We start from the raw sequence: 16,219 nt of genomic DNA on the forward strand, positions 1-16,219 counted from the left end.
CCAAGGGCATAAAAATCGCAGCACTCTGCAATATATGCAAATCGCATTTGACATTTTCACCAAACGCATTAATTTGGAAGGTGGTGAGATAATGGTTAAAAAACAATAAAAATGAAGCTAGAAGCAGCAATTAGCCAAGCTTAAACAATTCAGACTCTGACCTCAGAAACAGATGGCAGCCTGGTGGAGTCCAGGAAAACTATCGTTTGGCATCAACATGCTGGCAGATATTAGGACTTAGTGTCCCTAAACTGGCTGATATACCAGCTATTTATACTGCAATATTAATTAATAGCCTACCAGATGCCTTTACCTAAGAATGCTAGATACTGAATGCAGTCGTGGAATGAAACAGCCATGTTTTTGTAGCCATTGCCAAAGCATGGACAGCATTGCCCTGCCTTGAATCTTTACCAGCAGATTTTGTGGTCATAATCTCTGCTCCTTATCCACAGCAGCAGCTGCCGTAGAAATTCCCACTCGGTCGCAGGATAGTGACAGACTGCATTATACGTCACATATACTGCCAAAACGCTTACGATTCAACAGTTAGGTATGTAATCGGCACTATGGGATAGCCCACGTGAAGCTGTCTATATTTAGGGGGTTTTATTTTTGGGAAAGGATGGTGGCAGCAAGCAAAAAAGAGCTCAACAAAAAGAATTAACAAATGAACAAAAAAGCAGGGAAGGAGGAAAACAAACACCGTATGTTCAAAGACCTCGTAGCATGAATGCTGCAACTCATAAAAGGGGACGTGAAGGGGTTTTGGTCAGGGGTAGCTGTGTAAACAAAAGCAAATCACACAAATACAAAGGCTCACTGGGAAAGACAAAAAATGGAAGGAATTAAGGTGAAGTGTGACGGTCACTTGACTCACACACCCGTGAGGGACAGTGGTCACATTGCCTCGTGTTTCTTTTAATATAAATGTGATTTGCTGAGGTGCTTATTTGCTTTTGCCTAAGCCGTTCGTTGCTGCTTAAGGCATGTGAATCTAAACGTAACTAATAATGTAATGAGTAGCTAATTAATGGATGTTACTTGAGTAAGGAATGAACGAATGTTTCTTGCTGAACACAGCAAATACTGGTGATATAATGAGTGACGAATGAATGAATGTTTCTTGCTGAATACAGCAAACACTGGTATAATGTGGAATGAATGGGTGAATGAATGAATGTTTATTGTCAGGCAGAATGAACACTGCTATAAGGTTGAATGAATGAATGAATGATTATTACTGAACACAATGTGGAACACAACAATGGTGTGATAAGCAAAAAAATTATAATTTATTTTTACTGCCGAACCCAATGAAAAATGACTTATTGAGTAGCAAATGAACAATTGTTTGTCGCTGAACATTGTAACTAATGGTGTAATGAATATTGAATGAATGACTGCATATTTCCAAACACTGTGGAAATGAGAACTTTGTCCTTAATCCAGGGATCATTGACTTTCTGAGATCAGGATGAAAGATGCCATTCATCACACATAATGACACACACACACACAAATTAGTGTTGTAACTGTTTGTTTTGCATGAGAGCAGTGCTTCATGGGTGTTGCATGGTAATGCACGCATATGTTTCGTTATTAAGTGGTGCCTGTTTGGCGAATGCGAGCTGTAAAGCCCCCAGCTTCCTAGCCTGTTCTGTCAGGAAACAGCTCCACATCCCCACTTCTCCACCCAGTATAAATGCATATGAGTTCCCCCTCTCATTATGTCTGTTTCATCCTATGAAATATTAAAGTGTGCTCTATTCTGCTCCTGTGATCTCCTCCCAGATTGGGCAGGAGGCGCAGGGCGAGAGCAGCTGAGGGCTGCTGAGCCGCGGTCGAGCTGCTGCAGGCTGTCCTGGACACCTGGATCTTCGCAACTGAGCTGAGACGGCACCTGGCGCTTCTGCTGACCCCTCCCACCAAGGCCCCCCAAGGTTATGCGTCTCTGAAGTGTGCTGCAGAGTGACGTTAACTGGAATAGCCATCGACTGGCAGGGTTACATTCCGTGGGAGGCTCCCTCTTAACAAATGATAAATGTGAAAAGCTGCATGAAAATATCATTGGAGGTATTATCGATGGGGCCACATAAAATACAGAAAAAATGTTGTACAGACACACATATTTGCATACATTTTTAAATGCGCATCTTTACCACAACTGACCATTTGCTGTTTGCATTTCAAATACACAAACGGTGCTGTGCAAAAGTCTTAGGCAGTCATAGGAAATGTTTAAAGCTATTTATCTGCGTCGCAAGTGTGAATTTGCTCAGAACAAGAAGTTACTGATATCTTGTTGAATGGCTAGAGGAACATCGCTTTGGATCCCAAACCTCCTCTCAGGTGCATCTCGGCCATTTCATGTGTTTGTTAAATATCACCACCAGCTCACTTAATTCATCAATAAAGCTTATTTTAAAAAGTCACTGAGGCATTGCCATGCATGCTAGTCAAGTCAAAAAATGCATGGGTATATTGGATAGTTGCTACAAATACTGGGGTGACTTTAGCAGAGGTTTTGAAATGGATAAGGTCTAATAGACTTTGACAGACGTAATATCATAGTTTTACTGAATCATGAAGATAATTTAAACAGTTTTCTGTGACTGCCTAACACTGAAGCACAGTATTTTACATAATAATGAATTAATCCATCCATCCATCCATCCATCGTCTAACCGTATATCCTGGTCAGAATCAAACAGCCTATTCCAGAAAGAATAAGGAATAATGCCGTGGTACACCTTGGATGGGATGCCAGTCCAGAACAGTGCACACACACACACACACGCACACACACTCAAGTGGGTCTTCCTATCTAAATGGGGACCGTCCATTCATTCCTATGGGAAAAACCCTAATCCCAATCATGACACCCTTAACCTCTACCCATCCCTAACCTTAACCATGAGTAACCAACCCAAATACAAGACTTTTGGCATTTTTACTTTTTTGATTGCATTCACAGACTTTTATAAAACTGAGGTTATGCAAATGGGGATAAACCCACACACACACACACACACACACACACTATAGGCAGTATCGAGACACCAAAATGCATTTAAATGCCACCCAGAGGAAGCCCATAAGACAGCAGGTAAGTGTAAAGCACGGACCAAAGGTGGGATTTTAGCCCCCAACTCTCAAAGTATGAAGCAACAGTGTCACCCACTGTGTCACCCAAATACATTTCAATTTAATACTAATATCAATAACAATTGTTAATTAAAATTTTGCATTTGCAGATCTCCAAGAGCTCTAAGCCAGCTGCTGCTCTTTTTGGGTTTGCTGCCTTTCATGTGGGAACCCAAGGTTTGAGTCCCACCATGTGTCACCCTCACCAGTGACTGCCCCAGTGATCCCAGTGATATATGTCGCCTGCAAAGCATTCCATATGCAGAGAATTTCATCTGCAAGTTAACAGAAGAAACAAACTGTCAACTGATAACAGGTGCTAAGTCCACCAGCAGTATATCAGGCCAAAGGTGCAGAAGAAGATACGGATTTAATATGTAGAACATCTCAAAATATCTTCTCATGAAATGCAGGTACATGACAAGCAAACAGAAATTCTTCTTTGGAAACCAATTTGTAAACTGCTAAAATAGATGACCCAGTTTCATTAAATTATCTTCCAAATATAAGCAAAGATTCATGGTAAAAACTTATATAAAGAAGGAAGAAAATACAAACCAATCTTATCAGCACATTTTTGTTAATGTATGAAGTCTTTCTAATCAATGTAACAAATGTTTGAATCCATGGTACAATTAAACCAAGTGTAGGTGTTGGCCTTTGAATGTTGGTAAAATACACTTAATCTGATAGTGTTATTAGGAAACGCCAATGAACTGCACGCAAATTCAAAAGGCATTCAACTTGCAGTGGTGATAAATTGCAGTGGAAAATGAAAGTGAAAACTGGGATAACCTGACATTTGCTTAACATTCAAAAGGATCTACACATGGCAAAAAAAAAATCTAATTTTGAGGAAATCTGTGAGCTATGACATTCATGTGAGTGTACCTGGAAAAGGGATGGCATCACGTGGGGCTCACACTTGGCCTCCCCTGTGATCACTACAGCTCTAGTGAAATCACGACTGTCTCAACAGAAGGAGATTTCAGCTTCCCCAGGGGGAAAAAGATATGTAAGTAGTAAAAGGAAATACACACTATGTTAGCAGAAACTAAATGGACATATTTTGGCAAAATGATTCTAAGTATAGAATTACTTTCAGATTTAATGGCTTCCATTTCAAGGATGTTATTGAATTCCCAGTGTTCGACAAGGACTCTGTTTAATTTCGTTCTTATAATATCTTTCATAACAATGTAACTTCAAAATGTCCAGGTCTCTGTGTGTGTGTGTGTGTGTGTGTGTGTGGATTAGGCTTATAATACATTGTGGAGACCAAATGTTCCCCACGATATAATAAAAACCTGTTATTTTGACATTGTGGGGACATTTTTCTGGTCCCCACAAAGATCTGTGACTACAACTAAATCAAACTAAATAAAATGTTTTGCTTGGTTACTTATGGTTAAAGTTAGGGCTGGGTAGGGGGTAAGGTCATCATGTTGTGATTAGAGTTTTCCCCATAGAAAACCTGTGTGTGTGTGTGTGTGTGTGTGTGTGGAGAGGGGTTGGGGGCAGTTATCTGTCCTGGAATAATGAGTTAGCTGACTGTCATTATTTTCATTGATTTGTTCCATATGTTCTTTCTTGTGACAGTCACACCAAATCAGAGCCCAGCCCTTTCAAACTAGACTCACAGTACGACAAGGTGCAGTTCCCATTTTACAAAAAAAAAAAAATTATGAAAAAAACTTAATCCTGTCCCCTCCCTACTGGGAGTCCACTAATAAATCCCTTTCAGAATTCTTCCAGGCTTCTCCCACAATGATACCAAAACCACATCAACAGTCTAAACAGCCAGAATACATATAACACAGGCACACAACAAACTAACATCACACGCAATTGCTTTAGCATTTAAACTGTTTTTCTGAACCTCAGAAACTTCAGCCAATATCGCATGAATCAAAGGGTACCTAACCTTCCTCATCTTATCGGTATTTCTTAGCAAACTCTTTTCTTGCATAACACAAAATAGGTCATTTAAAAATGTTAGCCATTTATAGCTATATATCTACAGAGATCAGTATTTCTGTGATGTAGAATACATGAGCTAAGTGTCATATTTAAGTAGTACTGAATGACTACTAATACAGGTACAGACATTCCTTATTAAACATGGCATTATAGCGACAGACCTTCAGCTTGTTTTGTCAACAATGATTAAGCATCGCTGTTATGTTGTTGGAGAGCATATCTTATTGTCAGGACAGCAGTACCTATCAGACGCTTTTTTTATTTCAATGCCCTCTTGTTCACTCAAACCATCCAAGACAAGCCTTTATGTGCTTTGAAATCGGAGAGGTGTCATCAATGCTTAGAGAGGAAGACAGGAGAGAAAAGGGAACATGATTTTAATTTAGGTTGTTGCTACTTTTATATCTTTAAGTGTTCCTTCAGTAGCCTAAGCTTGGCGTTCTACATGACTAAAGGAGTCATGTCACTTCTGGTTTGCACTTCATACTTATCAAAGCTTCACTTTGCAAATGGGGATGCTCAATGCAAAGCAGTCTTAAATGAACGACAGATATTGTTTAGCGGTCACACGTTGTTTTTAATCCCCAATGTAAAGGTTTTGTAGCCATTTGTAGGATGAAGCTTCTGAGCACCTCCACCCTACCTTACGTTAGATTTCCTGAATTCCCTCTCCGCAGTGAAGGCACTGAGCTCTCGAACACCACACTCAGTCCTCATCATAGGTCCTAGTCTCTTGTGGTGCATCCTGAAGAACAATCAATTAGCCTGAGCTGTCCTTTTGGCCTCGTGGGCAATTCCAACTTTGGCAGCTGCAATAAATCAATTGTTTCTTGGCTGCCATGAACGGTACGCATCACAGTAAGGGGAGGATGATCATAGGAAAAGGCTGTATCGGCCTGCCTTAGAATCAGACAGCCAACATCATTGTGGCAGGTTAGTGCTCAACTGAGAGCAGAGTACTGGGTATGAGATGTCACTGGATACAACGATACTGCCAATACTGCCTGAATCTACTGGGGCTTGGCAAATGAACATGACAGAAATGATGAAAATCGCCATGACAATTGCTGCTAGCGACACGTTTAGCCCTGTCCCTGCTGTTACGCACCCATCATTTATAATTCAGACCAAGTCAGTGCTGGTGCACATAACAAATTGGTAAAAGTAAATGTCCATCTGTGTGAATGTAAAAATATGTAAAACTAAGTGATACATTTGACTAAATATTTTTGCTAAGCAAAATAATAAAACTGCATGGTAGTGCACTTCAAAAAGCAATTATAATTGAATCTGTAAATAAGTCCAAGATTATTATTGTACTGTTATAATTACAACTCTATACTTTCGTTTGGTATAAACTCTAACAATACAATATATAAATGGGAATGCATAGCCAAATGTGATCCCTGTTCAAAGTTGCATTAAATATTCTGAGAAATACCAAAACTCCATTGTTCATCCTAACACTTTAGGAATCTATAAGGGGATTCAATAAGGAGACACAATATTACCGTAAATATCAAACCAATTATTTAGGATGGATAAAGCACAACTTAGAGGAATAAACACTTATGGTAAAAGGGTTGAATCCAAAGACAAATGGGTTAGAAAATGAAGGAAATGCAGACGAGAATCCCTTCTGCAAGAAGGATTTGACTACAGCACTGAGCGAGAGACTAAATGGGGCTCTGCATCATTGCTTGCCCACAGCGCCACCCACTGGCTGGCCAACCTAAAATAAGCCCTAGGCCACCAAAGTGCATAGATGACCTAATAGTTTCAGTGTATTCAATATGCACACTGTGCTGTAAAGTAACCCTTCATTGTTAGGTGAGAGGTGGAGACTATTGTTCTATCAAAATGTTGAACTCTTTGAGGATGTGCCCATGTCATGACATTAATGACTATGCTGTTTTTAAACACTATTAAATATAAGAAATCAACCATTTTGGTAAATATAGCAAGACCAGTAATCACCTGCCTTTATACATACCTGAATATCTAGATGCCAAAATCTTTCTCAAGTTCTCTGAAAGGACTGATTTCATCTTGTGTTCCTGTCAAGCTTCAAAGTGCAGTCTGCTGGCTGAGCTTGCTGACTGGCACAATGTAAGCTGAGCGCTGCCATACAAGCACTGTGTGAGAGTAGTCGTATTGCGTATTGACAGTTCAGTTTGATCTGTCTTCTACTATGCAGTTCATCTACTGATGATATCTTCAATACAGATCATACTTTTCCTAGTAATTTGTGATTTTTTTCATGTTAAGCCTTCCTTCTTCTGACAAGAAACACGCGTTCTTCGACTTTTGACACCTGCAGTTAGGCCTAAGTATTACGGGGTCTTAACAGTGATGTTATGAGAAACCTATTTATTAGACAGATTCTTTGTTGATTAAGTTGCAGTTAGGATCATTTTGCAGTGATAAGAAAAGTATTTAACTATATTAGTAGAATATTCAACTGTATAAACTGGTAAAATATGCAACAGTATAAAATCTTTTTGGATAACATGGATAATCATATTAAATGACAATGTAGCCAGCAGAGGGCTTAAACCAAAATACCACAAATTTCTTATATCTTTTATGTCTAATGATTCATTATTTTACTTAGCCCTTGATTTATGTAAACAGAAAAGCATGCAATTAGACTGCCCTAGGTGATTATTGTTAAGAAAACCATTCATCCAAAATGTTCTAGTGCAGGTTACTTACATAATCACACAAGCGCATACTGTGTTAAATGCTAACAGCATGCTTTTGGAGAAGTTGAATTTATACTGCAGAAAATAAAAGTTTTTTTAAGTTCTGGTGTGTGCAGTAAAAACTTTTATTTTTAAAGGAAACAAACTGTCAGTTTGGAGCCGAGAAATCCAAAAAGCCACGAGAGGTCACATGTAAAGCTGACTGGTAAAGTAGCTTCTATATGGTTCACCTCCCTTCAGAACGCACACATTCTGCATGTCAATCAAAGTGTTTGTGAAAGGATAAAATGCTATACATTTTTACCTCACATTGTGTTCAAGGCTGCTAAATCATATTGGTGAGTTTTTAAATGGGAGCTTATGTCAGAGTTACTAAACATCCAGTGAGGTGAGATAAACCTCCTTTGATATTGCACAATTAAAGCATCACACTGGGCTGTCAGAATCCAAAAATAGGATGTCTGCAGCAGCAAGATTTTTCCTCTAATTTCAAACTTGTCCATCCATCCAACCGGCTTCCTAATGTTTGTGCCAGTCAGGGTTACACAGATTTCTAACATGTGTAAATGTCATTTAAAGTTTCATCCAAGGCTCCCCTGAATCGACTAGGTAGCAGATTCCTTCCAAAAGTGCTGCAGTAAAATCAAATTAAGTGTTAGATATTATTAATGTGAATATTGGAATAATGACCTGTTATGTTAGCCTAACTGTTATGTAATATAAAAACATTATTACATCACTAAGGGATCTTGATTATGAGAAATCATGCAGGTCCATTCTGTTTGTATGCAGGTAGATTCTTTTGAGAAATATACCATCAATAACGATCCTGCATTTATGATACATCTTTAATAATAACAGCACTCTTTTACAGTATAACCCAAGCAGACAGCTGTTGGAGACAAAATGATTAGCTTCCGAACATCATATTCAGGGTGGTAGCATAGGACACGAGACCGGGATGCATCCTGGATGAAAAGCCAGCCCACTGCAGAGCAAACACACACTATGGGCACTTCAGAAATTCCAAATATCCTAATTGCATATCTCTGGACTGCAGAAGGAAATCCACCTAAGACAGGGTGTGTTATGGAGGTAATATGCAAGGTAAACATACAGAACAAAGGCAAGTTTCAAACACCCATCTCCGGCGATGGGAGGCGAATGTGTGTCTCACTGAGACACCACACAGCCAGATACGGGAGGGAACTAAAGCAGGCCAATCAATATAAATGTATGTCTTTGCACTGTGGAGGAATACCAGAGTACCCAGGGGAAACCCTCGTCACTGCAATTATTAAAGCCAGGGGAAACCCTCGTCACTGCAATTATTAAAGCATTTTTTACAACTTTTTCTTTAGGATCCTTTGAGCCATTTGGTTCTTTTTGAAAACAGATATGGGCATTCAAGCACTGACTAACCACAGTGGAGCTAAGCCACTTGCTAGATACAGCTTAGAAAGAAAAAAGAATACTTAGCTAAAGATGAAGCAGCCACTGGTATGGCACTGCATGGTGAGCTCACTAACCAACCACAGCAAAGGCGAACCTCCCATGTGCAAGAAGGCCAGCAGTATTGCTCAACCGGCCACTCGCACAAATGGTTCCGATCATGTGGTCTGTGAGGTGTTCTGGGGAACATCCCGATACAGCCATGAACTTGCGTTCTGCCATGTAAAACACCACATCCTGTTGTCATACCAAGCGAAACCACATGGACTAAGAAATAAAAACACACCAAGGTCCCCAACATCCTGTCATCATTTGGAACGCAAACCCACAGAAGGAAATGACACGTCTGTCATCGCACTGATCATAGCTCCTAGGGAATAAAAGGATTTTTAGAACATGAAACGGAGAGCAGTGTCGTCTGTAAACATTGTTCCCTCTCTAGAGCACTAAACTCTGGTGTTATATCTGTTAAAAGTAATCATTATACAGGTATTGAATAAACAATAAAACCAGCACTGCCAAGAAATGTCTTAATAGGGCCTTGGACCACTATGACTCATCTGGATAGCTAAAATACAGCTTCTAAAATATAGCTTCTGTGGGTGTTATTGGGCAAAAGGAATGCTGTCTTCCACAAAAAATTTCATGGTTTGCTGTTTTACAAACGTGGCGGAAAACACACTGTTTTAGGCACCTCTCCAGAATCTCCAGCAAGCCTTTGACTAGGTTGAGGTCTGATGACTTGGATGACCACAGCATCTGACTTGACCGCGTGAGTTGTGCAGATGGGGAGTTCGGTCGTTCCTTCGCATCGGGATGGACATGCCTTGTTAAACGGAATGCGAGCTCTCGGGATGCCAATTTGTTTGTTTGCATTTATATGTCACTTTATGCCCTTTAAAGGCTTTACTGGGCCTAATGCATCAAATGCCATGACAGAGCTGCCAGAAACCTTCACAGTAGGAAACATCACTTAAGTCCATACACATCTTTTGTCACACATGCATTTCTCCTCTTGTTCAGAACGAGGTAACAGATGACTCATTTGATCATGTGACTTTTTTCACTGAAAGTCAATAATGGGGCAGAACATGTGCAATTTTAAACCGCTTTCCTCACAAACATGTATTTTTAGGTATAGTAAATGGTTTATGCATTACGACCTGATTTTCCCTAGGAGGATCTCAGCAGATGGTATTTGGTGAAATTGCCTGCTCAGGCCATATAGTGATAATTGCAGTCATCTGATTCAGGTTTTTTTTGTCTGTTTCACTATACATCTTCTATCATTGCATGGACGTCACGGTCGGGGAGTTCGCAGTTTCATCATTCAACAATTGTCCGTGACTGATTGCTTCCTCACCTCAGACATCCATACCCATGTCAGCCGAAACAACTGTTCCTTGTGCAACAGCAGCAATCTCACCTCTCTCATAGTGGCTGGCTTCTATTCTTCTAACCATGGTAGCCAGAATAATAAGCACTCAGACCTCTTTTATACATTTGACCTTATAACTGATAGTAATTTGTTAATTTACACCAGAACCAGCATATGTCTGAAAAGGTTTGCTTTTCATAAACCTTCAAATCACTCCTTTATTTTTGTAGTTACCTATCTTATTACACCAATTTAAAAGACAATATTATATAAGCACGTGATAAATTTGATAGATTTCATACCTGTCAATTAGGCTACAGATTTACGATGAAGACATTTCTTTGAGGCTCTTTGATTGGTACAAATATGTGAGGCCTTGCAGTTCTCAAGTCGCTTCAAACACAAGTATCCTGTAAGTCAGTCTTATTAGCATGAGGGAGAGTAATCATTCCCACTGGCGCAGGACACATATAACAAACCAGACGTGACTGGACTGTTACCAAGGAACCTGATGCTAATTGATTTAAAGCATTTGCTAGGATGTAACAATGGGAATAATCATGTTTTTTATATCATTGCCTTTAAACAGAGTTTTATTAATGCAATGTTTAGATATGAAAGCAATGTTTAAAACTACTTGCCAACAGTTATTATAAAATCCAGGCCACATGTGGATTTGGAGTAAATATCGGCTTGTATCAACTGTATGGCAAGAAAATCCTTTGTAATTAGTAATAGATTGTGATAACGCTTTGCAAAGAAATCGATTTAACTTAATTGATCGAACTGTTTTGGACATAGACATACCTAGAGTGAACCACATTGTCGTGGTCCAGTTTTTAAAAATTTTGTATGGCTTTTTATGCTGTTTTCAACATATGCAATAAAATTTGTGTCAAGTAGACAATTTCGCCTGGCTATACAGTTCTGTGCCACATCCACAAAATCTGATTGGTTTGTGTCAGTCATATGATTTGGCTAACATTATAAAACTTTTAAAGAGCTTTTTCCATTGCAGCTGTGTACAAAATTATATGCCAATCAGACAAAGGATCTGGATAACATTCAAATCATGTGAAAACCAAAATGGAAACCACTTTGAGTTTTTGAAAAATGTTTTCCCCCTGGAACCAAAGAACCTTTCACTGACAATTGCTGATCTACCATAAATAACAATACTGCCTTTCTTCCCCAAAACAACAAATCCCAAAATTTCACTGAAAAAGATATTGTACCTAACTATTGGTTTTAAATGGTAACTAATGGTTTTAGATAGTAACACTGCTGTTTTTTAACGGTGATTCTCTTTACTTTTTGATTTGAATAATGACAGAATGATGTGCTATGAATTGTTGCAGTAAAGTGACACCTCACTGCATTACTATGAATCATACATTACTAGTTAATGTCTTGAGTCATGACAATTTTCAAACCTTAAGACAGCCACACTGCTGCTGGTACAGATTATTTCATTATTACATTATAGTAGATATAATGTATTATTACAGACAAAGTGCTTTTACTTTGCATTGCAAGTCTAATACGTTTAGAAATAGTAGCAGATAGATATCAGTGCTGTCATTTAAAGTGTCCCCTACAGTTTCCTTATAGCCAAAAGAACCTGAAATCAGTAAGTTCCCCTTAATTTCCTCTGGCTTCGATGTGGAGACATGGACACTGGCAGAATGTAAACATTAACTTTGATTTATTTCTGTTGAATATTTCTGGTTTGTTAGAGCAGGATCCATTTAAGCCAAAGAAAATACATACTTTGAACAATGCGTATGTTATTCAATTCCCTAAACAAAATCCAAGACTGAATCAAAAACCAAAATAAGCGCATGACCTGCACAGGCACCCGACACTATGTGTGGAGAGGAAGGGTGGGGGCATAAAGCCAGCAGTCATGTGCCAGTTTCCTCGTCAATAAATCAAAACCGCCAGTCAATCTTGATAAGTTCAGCTGGGCGGCAGGCTTCCAGAAAGTGGGAAGAAGAAATGAAAAGCAAATATGGCGTGACCATTGTTTAGGTGTGCAGCTCTACAGGGATATTGGATCTACACAACATAAGAGACTGATGGCCTCAAAAAGATTACATACGACAGCTGACTTCTCTGACCAAGGGGGAGGGCATCCCAACAGATAAGTAAATTACGGTATCATACTATCAGCTGTGTAACCTACTTTAAATAGAACTGACAATTTCAGAAAGGACAATAATCATACATCCAAATTAAGAAGTAGCTATCAAACAGCTTTGCGTGTGAGTTCTCAAGAGTAAAGCATTGTAATCAAGCAAATGAATAGTTAGCACAGGAAATGGGACTGAAAGCTGGCACGGCTAAACGCTAGGTAATGGTGCCTAACTATGTGCTTTTTCACCAGGAAATCTGCACCCCCAGCAAAGTCTAGCTCGATTTTTTTCAGGACCACTCATGTTTCTAAATAAAATCCAGGCCAATGAGGAGAGCAATGTACCCAGGCATAGGCAAGCTGACACAGAGGCTCTGTTACATGCAACCAGACAAAATAATCAGGGACCTGGACACTCATGGGAGCCGCGTCTCCCCGGCGAGCCAAGCGGAGAGGCCTGAACAGAAAGTGGCCTGTTATCTGCTCCTGGGTTTGTTTTCCTACACGCTCAATTCAGATGAATTCTCTGTCAGGACCCAGTTATTCAGCTTTGTTTTTGTTCCATGGCCTGAACTTTCCAAACGGGAAATTAAATCAACAAGAAAATCTTGATGTTAACATTTTAAAAACAACCATGGTTTTTTTTTTTTTTAAATACACTGTAGCAATGCTATTTAATCGTGTGCTTAAAATATACTGAAATTTTCAAAACACTTTGATCAATGTACATTAGTAGAAAATAGAATAAAAAAGCTATCAAGTACAATGTTCCATAAATTTATATTTTGCATGTGTTCTGTTTTTTTTTTGTAATTGTGAGAGACATAGGATTGAAATGTAAGGGACAAAATGATCATTTATGTCAGAGTTAATCCATCATGAGATTATAGACAAATAACTGCATTGGTGTAGTTGTTCAACCATATCCGCCTTTCAATCTATTGGTTCAGCAATATCGCTCATAATTTCATTATTTGACCATACGCTGAGCCTAGTCATCACAATACCTTGATTTTTACTAATGCACTTTTGCTGTCTCCATAAGGTTTAGAATTTAGAGATTAATTGTCATTGTTGACAAACCACAGCACACAGTAACAAAATGTGTTCTCTGCATTTAACCCATATGTGACATAGCAGGGGGCAGCTAATTCAGCAACCAGGGAGCAGTGCCTTGCTCAGGATACCTCAGTGGTGCCTTGCTGGTCAGGGATTCGAACCTGCAACCTTTCAATTACAAGTGCACATCCCAACCCATTAACTACCACTGCCCATAGGGGTATAGTAACTACACACTCAGCTCACTGAGCCATGCAGCAGTCAAAAAAAATCAGGGGAGAGCACAAACGCAGTCCCCCACTACCAGAAATTATGCAGTGGAGATTCCCACATTTGGGGAATTCGCAGGGGTCAGCATAGCCGCAGTGCAATGGCTAGGCCTCACCCTGGGTGAACAACTGTTGTGATCATGGTATCTCCCCTGCCAGATAAGTATGTAGAGAGTGATTAACTGACTACTAGGGATCATATCACTGCATTTAATATCACTGCATTTAATATCACTGCATTTAAACTGACTATATGAGGGTGTCCCTCCTATCTCCTTGAACTGAAAGACAGTCGTGCATCGAATTACCCAAAGAGTGCGCTAGATTTTGATCTTAAACACCACCACATGCTAGCTGAGATTTCATGGTTTTTAACGGCAATCACTAAAATCTAATACTTAATACTTCGGTGAAAGTTATCTTGAAATTGTCTTCCTCGCAAATTTGTGTGCTATCCACCTCTGTCAAGCCATGTGCTCTGATTCAGGTCACGCTTACCTAAAGTTGCATTCTGTAGTGCAACCAGTAGGTGGTGACCAAATTTTACGTAGGGTCCCAGTTAATTGAGTAAAATTTTACTGCTGCACTAAAAGTCTTATATGGCACACATTTTACACTTAATCTATTTAAACACCATTTCCTGAAAATTCTATATGAGGATGACTTTACATGAGACCAACTATATTACATGGATCTGGTTACTGTTGTAATATGCAATAAAACCTAATTTTTACTGTAAGGTTAATGCTTTTATTTCTTTGGATATTTTTTTTATTGTGGTTTCAGCTAATGCTGATATTTGATTACATGTTTGATTGCTGTTTCTGTTTTTGTTGCTGTTTTGTTATGATCCTTGTACAGCACTTTGGTGCAGTTTTACAACTGCTGTAAATGTGCTATATAAATAAACTTGACTTGACTTGACTTGACATGTGTGAGAACTACCACTTACAATATTTTAATATAAAATTGACAACATAAGACCATCATAACAATGCATATATTGTTTGGTAGATACAATAAACTAAACATGTGGTTTAAACATGTGGTCAGAATCAGCTTGTAACTAAATATGCCTTTAATGGTGATGTTGTGGATTTTCCACATTGTCTTTGTATCTTTTGACTGTTGACTGTCATTTAGTCCTTTCACACGTGAATGCATATTGAGGCCTGATAATGAAGGGTAATCAATATACCTTTTCAAAGGGAGATGACACAGTAACCAACGTGAAAACTGCCACAGCAGGTATCATGGTGGGGAAGGACGGGAGCTCGCAGGCTGACGTGTTTTTCTAGACAAGGTTGCTTGATCCAGTTCTGGGCTACCTTCTGAGCTTCGAATTAATCAAACACGCTATGCTATTAACTCATTCCGGAAAGTGATCCCATTTCTCTCAAATTTGGTTGATATTTCTTGTCCAAGATTGTGTTTGAACTATTGAGAAAATTGTGGTAAAATAAATAAATTGAGTGGATTGCTAATACAACATTATTTGTTAATAGCATACATTCTTAATCTTTCAACGGTTAAAAAGAATAACCAGGAAAACAAACTCAATTGAATAATAGTGGATGGTTTAATGAAGTACTGATGAGGCCAAAGTTGGCCAAGAGAAAAGAGGGTGATATTGCTTTATTATCATAAATGAGTTTAACAGTTAATGGACGTGATAAGTATGACTTCAATGTAAGTATTCTGTAACAGCTCAGTCAAGTAGAATCTATTCAGAAATTGCTTAGAATAAAAAAGAATACACACTGGAATTTTAGAACAAGGATTAATCATGACAAGAACTGTCATTAGCCATTTCCACCCTGGAACTGGCAACAAAACTTAAACACAGTTTGTATCAACAAAGTGTAAAAACAGTAAGTTCTTGCTAAGACAAATATCCAAACGTAAATTATATAACGAATTGCATCATCGCGGTGACAACTAAAAAATCTTGTCGCGTAGGTTTGCTGATGCACAATTTCTTTACCAAGACTCCAAAAAGATTCGGTCCCCCGTACGCAACCTGCTTTCGAGACAAGTGTATCGAAATGCCGAACATGTATTTCAAGTATTTTACCCCTGAGTCCATTGGTTCTTA

At 38.9% G+C, this 16,219-nt stretch overlaps 1 non-coding gene across 1 annotated transcript; it reads right to left on the reverse strand.

Annotated features, from left to right (window-relative positions):
- Positions 1 to 14,127: 14,127 nt before the first annotated feature.
- Positions 14,128 to 14,291, reverse strand: LOC111839436 (U1 spliceosomal RNA). Its single transcript, XR_002837096.2, has one exon. It is a non-coding gene; the product is annotated as a U1 spliceosomal RNA (small nuclear RNA).
- Between the last annotated feature and the right edge of the window lie 1,928 nt (positions 14,292 to 16,219).

This window comes from Paramormyrops kingsleyae, chromosome 2 (assembly GCF_048594095.1).
Source record: "Paramormyrops kingsleyae isolate MSU_618 chromosome 2, PKINGS_0.4, whole genome shotgun sequence".
In the NCBI taxonomy this organism is placed as follows: domain Eukaryota; kingdom Metazoa; phylum Chordata; class Actinopteri; order Osteoglossiformes; family Mormyridae; genus Paramormyrops; species Paramormyrops kingsleyae.